Source organism: Manihot esculenta, chromosome 17, assembly GCF_001659605.2.
Source record: "Manihot esculenta cultivar AM560-2 chromosome 17, M.esculenta_v8, whole genome shotgun sequence".
Lineage (NCBI taxonomy): Eukaryota > Viridiplantae > Streptophyta > Magnoliopsida > Malpighiales > Euphorbiaceae > Manihot > Manihot esculenta.
The window spans coordinates 20,091,131-20,105,996 of record NC_035177.2 but is presented as its reverse complement, the minus strand read 5'-3'; the positions used below and the strand labels follow the sequence as shown (position 1 = coordinate 20,105,996).

The window sequence follows — 14,866 nt, the reverse complement described above, 5'->3', positions numbered from 1 at the left end:
GGAATGGGAGAACATAGCTATGGACTTCGTGGTGGGGTTACCGGCATCGTCCAATAGGTTAGACTCCATATGGGTGATTGTGGACAGAATGACCAAATCTGCTCACTTCATCCCTGTCAGGAGTAACTACTCTGTGGACAAGTTGGCGCAGGTGTATGTTGATGAGGTTGTCAGGTTGCATGGGGTTCCTGTTTCAATAGTGTCTGATAGAGGACCCCAGTTCTCCTCCAGGTTTTGGCGGAGTCTGCAGAATGCTATGGGTACCAGGTTGGATTTTAGCACTGCTTTCCATCCACAAACGGACGGACAGTCAGAGAGGACCATCCAGACAATTGAGGATATGCTCAGAATGTGTGTGCTGGATTTTAGCGGTTCTTGGAGGCAGCATCTACCCTTGGATGGCTCCATATGAAGTTTTATATGGAAGGAAGTGCAGGTCACCTGTTTGCTGGGAAGAAGTTGGGGAAAGGGCCTTGGCAGGGCCTGAGCTTGTAGAGATTACCAGCAGGGTAGTGCCCATAATCAGAGAAAGGATCAAGACTGCTGCAAGCAGGCAAAAGAGTTATGCAGATATCCGCAGAAGGCAAGTAGAGTTTCAGGAGGGGGATTTGGTATTGCTCAAGGTGTCTCCAATGAAAGGGGTGATTCGGTTCGGGAAGAAAGGTAAGCTAGCTCCACGGTACATTGGGCCCTTTGAGATCTTGCAAAAGATTGGGAATGTATCGTATAAGCTAGATTTACCTGCTTCAATGGAGAGAATCCATCCGGTTTTCCATGTTTCTATGCTACGAAAGTTTGTGTCAGATCCGGGTAAGGTTCTTAGTGAGCCTGATATGGAGATCCAAGAAGATCTCACTTATGTTAAGCAGCCAGTATGGATTCTTGACACTCAGATAAGAAAGTTGAGAAACAAGAAGATCCCGATGGTGAAAGTCCTTTGGAATCACCACAACATTGAGGAGTGTACCTGGGAGACATGGGAGTCCATGCTCCAACAATATCCTCATCTCTTCTAAGGTGAGTTTTATGTGCTTTGTTGTGTGTTTATATTTTTATGCCATGCTAGGTTTGTTTGGTGAACATTCAGGGACAAATGTTCTTAAGGGGGGGAAGAATGTAATACCCGGCTAGACTCCGGTATCGGAATTCCTAACATCCGATGGAATCTCGGATGTCGGAGACCTCTAGAAGGGTAAAAACCATGTTTTCATAAAATGTTTTAATGTATTTTATGGTTTTAAGCAAGAAAAGAATTGAGTTTTTGAATGAAAAAAAGACCAAGGAGGCATTTCCAGGTTCGGCCGCTGAACCTCAAGTTCGGCCGCCGAACATTGGATAGTTTAGAGGAGGCAAGTTAGGCTTCCGAAAGTTTCAAAGGTTCGGCCGCCGAACCTCATGTTCGGCAGCCGAACTTGCATGAGTTTTGGAGGCACTTTAGGCTGCCGAAAGGTGGTCTAGCAGTCCCTATATAAGAGCTCCATGGCCGAAACGGGCGAGTTTTCTCCCCATTTTCGGCCACGGTGAGTTTTTGCTCTCCCATGGTTCGTTTTTGATATTTTTCCTCCAATCTTTCAAGTTTTAACACGTTTTCACTTGGTTTGAAGATATTTGAACAAAAAGAGCAAGTTTTGAAGCTTGGAGGCCAAAGAGTTGATTTCTCCCTATCTCCAAGCTAGGATCGTCTTTCCTCTCGATCTTCAAGAGGTAAGCTTAGATCCAACCTTCCTTGTATGTTTTAAACAAGTTTTATGAAGATCTTTGGGGTAGAAATGCATGTTTAGGTTATTTTAAGTTTATGGGTTTTTATGTTGAGTTTTGAGCAATGTATGTTGGATATGCATGTTTGATGTGTTGTAGTTGGGGTTTAAGATAGTTTGAAGCCCCTAGGAGCTTATATGCTTGAGTATGCATGTTGTAGAATAGGAAAATGCATGATTGAATGAGTTGGGAGGCGTTTATGCATGTGAAAGGCTGGGTTCTGCCACTTTGGGAGGATCCAGGTTCAGCAGCCGAAGGCCCTTTTGGCCGCCGAACCTGCCTGTGGAGGCCAACTTTTGACTGCCGAACCCTGCCCCCGAAAGTGGACTTTCGGCTTTGGAAGGGACTTTCGGCCGCCGAAGGTGCCGCCGAACATGCATGAGTTTCGTCTCTGGAGGGAACCTTCGGCCGCCGAAAGTGCCGCCGAAGGTGCATGACTTTCGGCTCTGGAGGGACTTTCGGCCGCCAAACCTGCCGCCGAAAGTGCCCTGTTCAGCCCTCCTTTGCATGATTTCTATGATTTTTTAAGGTGTTTTAGGGGGTTTTTGGGGAGTATCTTAGAGTCATGTTCATGGATGTTTGGTCCCTCATTTGAGTCCACCTGTGTAGGTTCGGACCCGAGGAACCGCGGACCTCAGCAGTATGATAGCTGCTCCAGAGTCATTTGAGCTAGCCTAAGGTGAGTGGAATAACTCTTTATGCTTTAAAGTAAATAAATAAGTTCTTAGCATGATTCACGCATCATGAATTCCATGAGATATACTAGGGTGCTTGCATTAGAATTCACGAATATGTTGCATTGCATAATATGATGATGATGTGGATGGGTGTTGGATGATCCTTTAGTCCTCGTATGATATGATGTGATATGATATGGTATGGTATGAAAGTCCAGGTCGAGGCCCATTCTACGCTCCTGGCACTATGTTAAGAGAAAGACCAGGTCGAGGCTCATTCTACGCCCCTGGCATTATAGAAATGTTATGTCATGTATGTTATGCTAAGAGAAAGACCAGGTTGAGGCCCATTCTACGCCCCTGGCACTATTGGGTATGTTGAGGACTATTGGTGACAAAACCATCCTTGATGTGATTTGCCTGTGATGTGATGCATTCCATTGTAGCATATGATTTAAATGTTTTATTATTCTGCTCACTGGGCTCTAGTAGCTCACCCCACTCCCTTAACCCCAGGTTTGCAGGTACGGGATAGACAAGGAGGTCAAGAAGAGTAAAGTCATGGTCATGTAATAGCTAGTGGTGGACATGATAAATATTGAAATGTAATGAATAGTATTAGTTAGTTATGAAGTATAATGTAATGATGTTATTGAGGATTATAGTTGTGCTTGACCCTAGATTGTATGTTAATCCCTTTGTTTACATGATCTTTCAAATGTAATGGTTTAATGATGTTTTAAGTAAGCCAAACTCACTATATGTTATGTTACCCCATTGGAGTATTTGATGAGGACTCCAGTGTGGGGTTGATGATTATGTTTATGATTTGTGCGTGCACAGGTTGAGTTTGGTGATTGGATGAAAAGAAAAGTTTTAAATTTTTATGTAATTGTTGATCATGTATGGGATTAAACAGGTATACAGAATGAATGTTTGGCTTGCTACGGGTCCAGGCGGCCTTAAGCCGATCTGGATCCTAGCGCCGGTAGCAGTCCGGTTTTTGGGTCGTTACACAAGTAGGTGACCAGTCTCAAAAATAAGACCGCCGACACCATAAAATTAGTTGGGAAGGTGAAGCCCTCAATGAGGTAGGTGACCAGTCTCGGAAATAAGACTGTCGAAACCATAAAATCGATTGAGGAGATGAAGATCCAATGAGGTGGGTGACCGGTCTCAAAAATGGACTGTCGGCACCACAAAACAGGTTCAGAAGATGAAGCCCTCAATGAGATAGGTGACCGGTCTTGGAAATAAGACTGTCGGTACCAAAAATCAATTGAGGAGATGAAGACCCCAATGAGGTGGGTGACCATTCTCGAAAATGGACTGTCAACACCACAAAATCGAATGGAAAGATGAAGCCCTCAATGAGGTAGATGATCTGTCTCGGAAATAAGATCACCAACACCACAAAACCGATTGAGGAGATGAAGACTCCAATAAGGCAAGGCTATAAGGCAAAAGAAAATGAACTAAGAGATACGATGCCAACTCCAAGAAAGGACCTTGGCATACACAAGACTCAAGAAAAAAGGTTAAAGCCTGGTTCCGAAGTCGCAAAAGAGCTCGATTCACAGAAAAACAAGGCAAAGGTCTGGTTTCGACCTCACAAAAGAGCTTGGTTCATAAGAAAACAAGGCAAAGGCTTGGTTCCAATCTCACAAAAGAGCTTAGCTCATGGAAAAATGAGGCTAAGGCCAGGTTTCGACGTCACGAAAGAGTTCAGCTCACAGAAAACCAAATCTAAGGCTTGATGCTGACCTGATGAAAGAGTTCGACCCATAGAAATGTAAGACTAAAGTAGAGTGCTGACGTCAAAAAGAAAAAAAAAAGGCAGCTCGGCACCTCCAACAACTAAAGGGAAACAAAGCTAAGGCACAATGCCATCCTCGAAAAAGAGCTCAGTGCCCCTAAGGCCCAAAAAGAAGTAAAGCCAAGGCAAAATCAAAATAAAATTAAGGCCTGTTACTAACTTTAGAAATGAATCCGCGAATGGCAAAATATGAGTAAGTAAAAAAGTATAACTTGAGGGCAATATGAACTAAGGCAAAGGACTGTATGCAAACTAGAGACAATAACAAATAAAAACTCAGCAAGGGAACAGAAGGAATGAAACACTAAGGCATTCGATAAACAAAGAACAAAATACAACAAGTCATATGCTTTATAAGTAAAATAAGCAAATGAGTAACCGGCCCAACACAGCTCGCGGCCTATATACATAAAAAAAGTCTAAGTATCAGAATACAAATAAAATTTAAAAAGACAAGAAAATGTAAGTGGACATATGAAAAACAACAGAAAAATTTAAAATCTTATTAACCATTGGAATGGGTTACAAAAGTTGCAGGGGAAGGGGAGCAGAGCTGATTAAGTCATTTACAGGATTATTATTTACAGAATTCCCCATGCAGTCCAAAGGGAAAAAGAGGAGGGTTCTTAGGCAAAGGGATATCATCCTCCCTATAGCAGACATCCTCACCATCAGAGTCCAGTTCAGGGACTCGCAGGTCAGCCAACGGAGTGGAGGGGGCATCCCTAGCTGCTTTAAGGCCCTGGTTGAAGCTTAAAGCGAACATGCGGAAAGCCTCTTTGTATATTCTTTCTTTTAACTCTGCAGAGGCCTTATACTCCTCCAGTAGCGCTTCACAGGCCTGTTGGATTTTCTTCTTCAACTCTACAGAGTCCCTGTACTTCTGCAACCACTCCTCCTAGGCTTGCTGGACCTTGTCCTTTGCAGCCCGGGCATCCCTCAACAATGAAGTACACCTCTTCTCCAAGGTAGAGACCTCTTGACAGAGTTGTTGCTGCTGCTGAAGTCGAGACTCCTTCGCCGCCGAAGTCATGCCCCTTAGGTCTTCGATGTATTTATTGAGCTCCTGCTGAAGGACAGTAGCACGAGCTAAAGCCTCATCGTGCTGGCGACAGGCCTCCTCCAAAGTTGACAGCTATGCTAAGGCTTTATCTCGCTGAGACTCTGCTGCAGAAGCCCATTGGGAAGCCCTGGTGACTTCCTCCCTCATCTTCCCCAGCTGCTGGGTAAGGTCCTCGATTTGATTTTGGAACTCGATGATGTGCCCGTGGGCCTCACCAGTGGCAACTATATTTTCCTTCCGGTGCACCTCAACAATGTGCTAATCCATTAAGCTTTGCAGAGACTAGTCTTGGGCATTAATTTCCATGAACACACCCAAAGCCTGTCATAGAAAAGCAAAAATTAAAGTTAAAGAAAGCCAAAAGAATAGAAATACTCTCGAGGAGGACATACAACTCACCATGAGGAGCATCTCTCTCATACTGTCCCCAAGATCCTCCTAGGATCGCGAACTAAAGACTGCCTGCTGTTTGGTGCGCAGGCCAAATGGCTGACAAGAGTAAAAAAGCGGGAATCAAAAGCATCTGAGACCCCTCTAAATATCTTCTCACGTAGCATCTCGGCCACAGAAGCCAGAGTTGACCCAACAATCACTTCGGCAGCATTCAACAACTCATCCAGGGCAGATGATAGGTGCTCTACCGCTTTCTTTTCTTTATCAACTGGAGGGGAAAGGGCTGCCCTTGCAAGTTCCAAGGTACAGGCATGCTTAGTAGCCCTACCCTTAGTCGCAGGTTTTGAAGTTCGGGCCCACTTGGCAGCCCCACCTCGATCACGACAGCTACTATAGCTTAAATAGGTGGGACATCCAGGGGAGCAGTCCTGACGCTCTCTTCTAAGCTGCTCTCAGTCGATTCGTTGAGCGTGATGGGGTCCTTAGGAGTTTCTTTTGGAGCAAAAGGAGTCTTGGCAGGAGCCGGTGCTTTAGCGGGGACCGATGTCCTTGATGCGGCGGAGCGAGAACCCCCTGCCATAGGCACCAAAGCCAGAGAAGGTGCAAAGACAGAGGCAGAGCGACGAATTGCAGAAATAGGGTTTGCGGCCTGGAATACCTCCCGGGTCACATCAGTTACAGTTCTATTGGCATTAAAAGCGACCAGAGTCACCTTCATGCTCTCCCGGGACAGGGTGAAATTCTTGGAAAGCTTGATGGCATCCATTTATATAACAGAAGCTTAAAAGAAAATACCAATTTAGTTAGAGCTCGAAACAACAAAAGAAAAATATAAAAAGAAAGAAAACCAGAAAAGAATACCAGTTTCCCGGTAGTCCTGCAGATTGGACATAAACATACATTTCTCAATATCATACTTCTTCCTTATAGAGTTCAGTTGGAGAAGGAAAACTTGGTCCACTAGGCTTAACCAAGGAAAGTCGTTACAGTCCTGAGGGACCTCCCCCTAGGAGAGGTTGACATCCCAATTGATCCCGAGCTCTCTTTTAGCTCGACAACGATAAAAGCCTCGGCACAATATTTAATTGAGTCCTTATACCCAGCAAATATGGACAACCCAGTCCGGGGATCAAAGTAATAGAACTTATGGATAGACCTAACGAGATGAAAAAAAAGTGCTGAATAGCTCAATAGAAGGGGCAAAACCTCAGCACAAGCAAATGGACTCGAAGCAGCACATGAACAAGATGGAATTAGGGGACAACATTCGAGGAGTCACCCTAAAATGATAAAAGACCTTAATGAAGAAAGGGGTTAAAGGGAAGGTCAGCCCGAAATCACATTGTTTGACAATAAAAACTAGGTTGCACCTTTGCTGAGTGTTTATTAGACCCGCCGGTGGTGGGTAGGGAGAACAATCATCTCATTAGGAAGGGGTGCCCTAATCCTATAGATGGTGGTGTCAGAATAGCCGCTGGAAAAGTAATTGGAAAGAGAGGAAGGGGTGATAGAGGACACCAGACCCACTACATCGAAAATTCTAGCAAAAGCTATGAGAAGAATAGGATGTACCTCAAATCAGAAAGGCAGGAATTATAGGAAAGCGCAAGGGCAAGATAGCAGAAGCAGCACAAAAGGCAGAGCAACAAGTGAAATCGAAAGTATAAGTTTGAAATAGGTAAAGGCAAAGAGGAGACATTTTGACAAGAACTCTTCTAGAGCCGCACAATAATAATTGGAGTTTCGAGATTTACCCCCTCATTAATCATTGAATAATTAATGAGCAGGTAAAAAGGCACTTGATAATAATCGGGCCCTGGACACCCCGACCATGGTTGAACCTGTACTGGAAAGGACAGACCTCAACTCTATTAAGGCCTAACATTTAGATTTGCCTCATATATTAGCTTAGGACTCGCTTGGATGGACTGGACAGGGCTTAGGCCTACATGTGGGAGGCCCAACTCAATTAACCTGTTAGACTCTTAGGGCAGCAGACCCCGTAACATTTGGGATCGTGTTTACATGGCGCCGGATGAAATTAAATGGCCGCCTGACGATGAGAAAGAAGGCAATATGTCTATACGTACAGCCAATGGGATTATGACAGGAGGGTATAAATGCAGGATGACAGTTACACGTTACTAGAGAACAAAAGAGAAAGAATAAAGGAAGCAGGGGGAAGAAAAACCATATTAAACTTATCAAAATACACCTTGATACTATCCTTTACTGGAACTCAGTATACCACTCCCCAAGCACCGCTATCCATAAATGTAGACCCAGCAGCTGCAATGCTCGTGAGCAATGGACCCGAGATGGCAAAAGTTTTGTTTATCTTCAATGCCAAGTTGCCCAGTCTCATATAATCTTCAGTATCTTTAACTTTTACCACCTCAATAACCTTCCTCATCTGCCCTTTCATCTCCTTGCTCAATCCATTATTTCCATTCCTTTTGCTTTTTCTTTGGAATTCATTATTTAGGCTACCAAACAGCAGGTTCAAATATTGTAGGAAACTTCTCAACCATTTTTCCTAGCAAAAGAAGTGGATAGGCTTTGTCAAGAGCCAAAACCTTGTCCATTGCATCCTTCACATCCAACTCTGTAGGATCATAAAGAGCAAGTGTAGTTTGTAATTGGCTATAAAGCTGCGTAAACAATTTTACAGCATTACATTGCTCTTCTGCAAGCTGTGAGGGCTGGATTTTGTTCATGATAAACAACATCCCCATAGCTAAGAGTTGACACTAGCTTTAATGCTAAAATATAAGCTCCTGCTCCACCAATTGAAGTAACACCAGCCATGGTTATAGCTGTGAGAGTGATCATGTTAATTGAGTTGAAAAGAAGTTCATTCCAATTGTCACGTTGCTCGCCCACATTCGGGTGCATCTCCACTCTATCAGCTATAGCCTCTAAGATTACAAAAAGCTTGGCTGTTGATTTAGATGGGGATGAATTGGAAAAAGGTTTTTCATATATTATTCTTAGGGTGGTGACACTTTTTTCTATTGAGATCGTGTTTGTGAACCCATCTCTTAGAATCAGTTCCTTAATGAAGTGTGTTGATGGTGTTTTTGAAACTCTGAAACGGAGTCTTGGAAGCTTAGGGAGAGAAATGGGGGCTTTTTGCTAATTTAGGTGTAACGACCCGGAAACCGGACCGCTACCGGCGTTAGGATTCAGATCGACTTAAGGTCGCCGGAACCCGTAGCAAGCCTAACATATATCATGTACATCTGATAAAATCCCATACATGATCATACATTTTCATAAAAACTTTAAAATTTTCATATACCAAGCTTGACCTGTGCATGCACCATAACTGTAAACATAAAACCCCATACTAGAGCCCTCATCAAATGCTCTAGTTGGGTCCACATTTCATATATCAAGCTTGGTTCATCAGATAACACCATTAAAAATATTACATACAGATCATGTACAAAAGGGATTTCCACTACTGTTAGGGCCAAGCACAATATTAATCCATAAAACATCACTCTACTTTACATTACGTTACATTACATGTCCACTACTAATCTATTACATAAACATAGTCTTTACCCTTGCTGACTTCCTGAGCTATCTCTGGCCCTGCAACCTAGGGGTTAGGGGAAAGGGGTGAGCTACTAGAGCTCAGTGAACATAACAATAAAAACAGTTTATTAAACATATGCTTTCATGAAATGCATCACAACACAAACAATTCACATCACGGATGGACTGACCCAAAAATCCCTCTACTCTGTGCCCGGCCCTCGGTGGAGCTCCTCAGGACTTCTATTACATAACATAAGCTGTGTGCCAGGGGCGTAGTGCAGGCCACACTTGGTCTTTCCTGTACTCTGTGCCAGGGGCGTAGAATGGCAGCCCTGGTCTTTCATTACATAACATAATATCTAGAGGGCTAATGGGTCGTCCTGTTGTCCATCCACATCAACAAGCAATTATGCAATACGACATATTTGTGAAATCTAATGCATCCAACCTATTTCATATACATGATGCATGAACATGCTTAAAACATTTGATTTCTTGAAATAAAAGATTAGTTTAGTTCTACTCACCTCTGGCTGACTCTAAACTAACTCTAAAGCAGCTATCTCACTGCTGATCACCTCAGTTCCTCAGGTCCGATCCTACACAGGTGGACTCAAATGAGGAACCAAACATACTCTAACATGACTCTAAACAACTCCCTAAAAATCCCCCCAAAACATCATAAAACATGCATAGAAAACAGGCAAATGAAGGCTGGGCAGGGGACTTTCAACGGCAGGTTCAGCGGCCGAAGGTCCCTACAGATTCGAAAGTCAGGCACTTTCGGGGGCAAGGTTCGGCGGCTGAAAGTCCTCCACAGATCCGAAAGTCAAGCACTTTCGGGGGTAGGTTCGGCGGCCGAAACTCCCCTTCAGAGCCGAAAGTCCAAACTTTCGAGGGCGAGTTTAGGCGGCTAAAGCTGCCTCCACAGGCAGGTTCGGCGGCCGAACCTGGGTCCTCCCGAAGGGCAGAACCCGATTTCGCCTCACTCATCCAGCCTCCCAAAACTTTCCAACTTGCATCTAACTATTCTAAAACATGCATAAATACATTTTCAAGCACATAGGGGCATAAAACTAGCCTAAACCCCAACAAACATCAATATAGCATCACATTTATCATTAAACTAACATAAACCCTAACATTCTATATCTACTCTAGCCATGCATTAAACACCCTTAAAACCCCTTAAAACTCACTTAAAACCTAAAAGAAGAAGAGGATCTACACTTACCTCTTGAAGATTGAGAGGAGATGCGATCCCAAACTTAGAGATATGGAGGAACGAGCTCCGGGGGTCTCCAAGCTTCAAAACTTTGATCTTAGCTTAAAATCTTCAAAATAAAGGTAAAAACTCATAAAAAACTTGAAGGATTTGAAGGAAAACATAAAATCAACCAAAGGAGGGTGAAATCTCACCTATGCTCGAAAATAGAGAGAGAAAACTCGCCCATTTTTGAACAAGGGGCCTTTTATAGGTGGCTAGCCAGACCACCTTCGAGGGCCAAAGGTGCTTCCGCAAACTCCCAATGTTCGGCTGCCGAACTTGAGGTTCGGCAGTCAAACCTGAGTTTTTCCTCCATGGCTTTTTCTTTCAAAATTCAATTTCTTTCTTCATTAAAACCATAAAAACATATAAAAACATTTTAGAAAACCTTTATTTTACCCTTCTAAAAGGCTCTAACATTCTAGAATTTCGGATTCCAACGGAGATTCCGCCGGAAGGTAGGAATTCCGATGTCGGGGTCTGGCCGGATATTACATTAGGGGTGGGAGATTTTTAATTTGTGAATTAGGGGTTGGAGGAAAAGTATTTGTGGATTTAGGGTTGGGGTGCCAAGTGGCAGCCGAAAAGGGTGCTTGGCGCCTATTAAGCAGGCGTCAGGACCTGGCGCCTATCAAACAGGCGCTAGGTCTGAGTCCTAGCACCTCTTTAAGGGGCGTCATGCAGCTTGGCACGGCCTCAACACCAAGAGGCGTCAGGCCGACTAAGAGTGGCCCGTTGAAAAGAGGCATCAGGCTTCAACGGGCGCCTTTTAAAGAGGCGCCAGACCTCAACTGTGCCTATTTAAACACCCCCACATCCCACTCATTTTCACACTTTTCTCTTCTTCTTTCTCTTCAAAAAACTAACTCAAAATTTTATAGGCTCATGGCACACATTTACGTTGTTCCAAAAGTTTTACAAGGTAAGTTAGCTAAAGATAGAGTGAACAACATGTGAGAAGGAATATATAAATTAAGAATGGATTGTTGGAGCAATTTTTTCCAACATGTTGTATGGCTCAACTATTGTTTGCAATAAATAATTTATTCTGGCTATAACATGTGGTACATAGAAATGGTTAATAGTTTGATTGAAATAGTTTCGTTGTGTTATTTTAAGATTTTAGGTACTGTTTGGGCAAAACCCGAAATAAAAAATTATTTTGATTTAGTAAATTTTTATTTTCATATTTATAAAAAATTGGATTATGTACCTTGGATGCACCTGCAAAACAGTTTTCCCATTCCGAAAAAGAATAATGTAAAAGAGAGAATAGAATATTAAGAGATACGTATATAGTTAAATTTAATATTAAATTTAATGTATATTTTTAAGAGTATATTGACTGACATATTGATATTAGGAGGAGGTGAACATACAAGTTATAAAACAAATATGTATGATTATTTAGAATAAAAAAGGAGAAAACTATTTATAGCCGCTAAACATTTAAGCGAAGGGCACAGTCAGAAAATATAAAAAAAAATAAATAATTTATAATGTATGTAATTAGTTGTTATTATTTTTAATTTTTAATATTTTATCTTTTTATTTTAAAATGTGTATTATGTTATGTTATATAGATTAAATATTAGTATTTTTTTGAAATCTTATTATTAGAAATTGTGTTTAATAATTATTTGTAATTTAATCATATATCTAAAAAAGTATAAAATACAACATGCAAATAATTTAATTAATAAAAAAGAGGTAAAAATTAAAATATATATTTAAATTAATTATAATAAAAAATCAAAGCATAAAAATTAAAAAAATTAGATATTATAAATTTAATTTTAATTTATATATATATATTAAAAAAATTATATAAATACAGAATATAAATTTAATTTAAATTTAAATATGTATATACATATACATAAAAACTAGAATAATTTAATTCATAATATATATATTAAAAAAATTAATATATATATATATATATATATATATATATATATATTAAAAAAATTTAACTAGACTAAGTCCCAAGGGTCTGGCGCCACTTTAAGTGGCGTCAGGCGCTCTTCATGGCAGAGAATCTCTGCCATGAAGAAACTTCTCTTCATGGCAGAGAATTCTCTGCCATGAAGAGGAATTAAGTGGCGCCAAGCCTCGGGATGGCAGAGAATTCTCCTCCATGAAGAGGAGTCTCGAGGCTTGGCGCCATTTAAAGTGGTGCTAGACCCTCTTCATGGCAGAGAACCTCTATCATGAAGAGGAATCCTGAGGCGTGGCACCGCTTAAAGTGGCGCTAGACCTCGAGTCTGGCGCTCTAAGTCTTGAGGCCTGATGCCACTTAAAGTGGTGCCAGGCCTCGGGTTTGCCAGAAGACCACATTTAGTGGCGCCAGGATCCGGTCTTTTAAGACCCCGATCCCCCTTCCCACCCCTCCACTCAATCTCTCTCATTACACCTTCCCCTCCAATCTCCCAATATTTTCCAGCCCCATCTCATTATACCCTTCCCTTTAATCTCTCAATATTTTTCAACCCTATCTCTCCTCTCAATTTAATTTTGCTATAAATCTCTAGAATTTATGAAGGTTAGTTAAATTAAATTTTTTAAGTTTAAAAATTAATATATTGTGATTTTTTTAAAAAAATTGAGTCTAGTTATAACATGATTTCATTCGAAAATGTTTACGTAACAATTTATTTGGACTAATATATGTTACTTTATTTTATATTTATGATTAAATTATTAATGATGTAATGTATTTGGTGGTTAATATAAATTATTTTTTATGCATAATATTTTAGGTGACTTATTTATTTACATTTTATGTTTTATATTTATTTAAAATTTAATTTTATATTGTTGTTTGGCAAACAATCTTCGTTGCAAGACTATTAGATCGCACTAATCAGAACAATAAGGTACGAGTAATTATATTGCAGTAAATAATTAACGTCAATGAAATACTTATATTATTTTTCTTATGTTTGAAATGTGGACTAGATTTTATAAAAATGAATAGTCCGATTTATGGCATTGTATACTGGGATGATCATGTTATTAGAACCGAATTAGATTACGATTATGTTGGCGGTCAACACAATATTTTCCGTATGAAACAAAGATTGATGTATGAGGAACTTTTTTTGAAAATAGTTCATTATACTAGACTGTCAGACCATAATCAATTCATATGCAAAATTCAATATAGGAAACCAATTATTAGTGGTAATGAATACAAATTTGACTTAGTTGAGCTATTCAATGATGATGATGTAGAGATGATGTTTGATTACGTATGCATAATAGGATCCGAAAGCATTATTTTTTATGTGGAAGTCGTTAGAGATGTTAACAAAAATGAGAATGATAATTGTGCTGGACCCTCTAATACTGCTAATTTAGAGAATTCATACTCTTGTTTGCGTCCTAGTAATGAAGAGCAAGATGAAATAGTCGTTTGTCCTACAAATTCGTTTGGTACAGAAGACTATATCCTAAATAGTATTGGTAATATGATTAATGAAGTTGTGGATGAAGTTAATGAATATGTTAATTCAGATAGATGATTTGATTCGAATATTAATGAGTATAAAAGTGGTTGGAATGAGGATGATGACATATTATCAGGTGACGATAATGCAGTTGCTCAGTATCTTAATCCCATTTTGCCACTTGTACATCCTCCCCATATTTAGAAATAGATTTTGACCTAATGTGTGTCGACCCCTATGCAAAGCCATCTACTGATATTTTTTGGAATCCGAATAATGAGTTTTCTGTTGGGATGATTTTTTCGTCTAGAGATGTTGTCATGACGGCAGCAAAGGAATATCATTAGCGCAGACATCATCAGTTTTGTTCTGATGAGACAAAGAAGAAAACATATAACATTAAATGCAAATATTAAAAACATAATTGCAAATAGCATTTGCGTGCTTCAACAAAGGAGGGATCTGAGGTGTGGAGAATTATATCGTATACTGGAGCGCATACATGTTCTAACCCAACGGTTAAAAGAGACCATCCACAATTGGATACTAAATTTATATGCCAATTTATTTTGTCAATGATAGAAGAACAGCTACACATTAAAATAAAAACCCTACAGGCAGAAGTTAGAGATAAGGTTGAATATGAACCATCATATTCAAAGACATGAAAGGAAAAATAATTTGCAATTAGGAAAATTTTTTGTGGTTGGGATGAATCGTATGGAAGGCTCCGTAAATACATGAATGCAGTTTGCCACTTCAATCCTGGTTCAATTTTCATAATTGAAGATTATCCCCATTATATAAACGATCGTATCGATCATACTTGCCGTGTATTTGATCGCATGTTTTGGGCTTATCCTCAATCGATTGAGGGTTTCAAGCATTGTCGGC

General features: G+C 40.5%; 1 pseudogene; it reads right to left on the bottom strand.

The window, feature by feature from the left end:
- The window catches only part of LOC110604379, a 29,162-nt pseudogene extending 19,486 nt beyond the window's left edge, over nt 1-9,676 (bottom strand).
- Between the last annotated feature and the right edge of the window lie 5,190 nt (nt 9,677-14,866).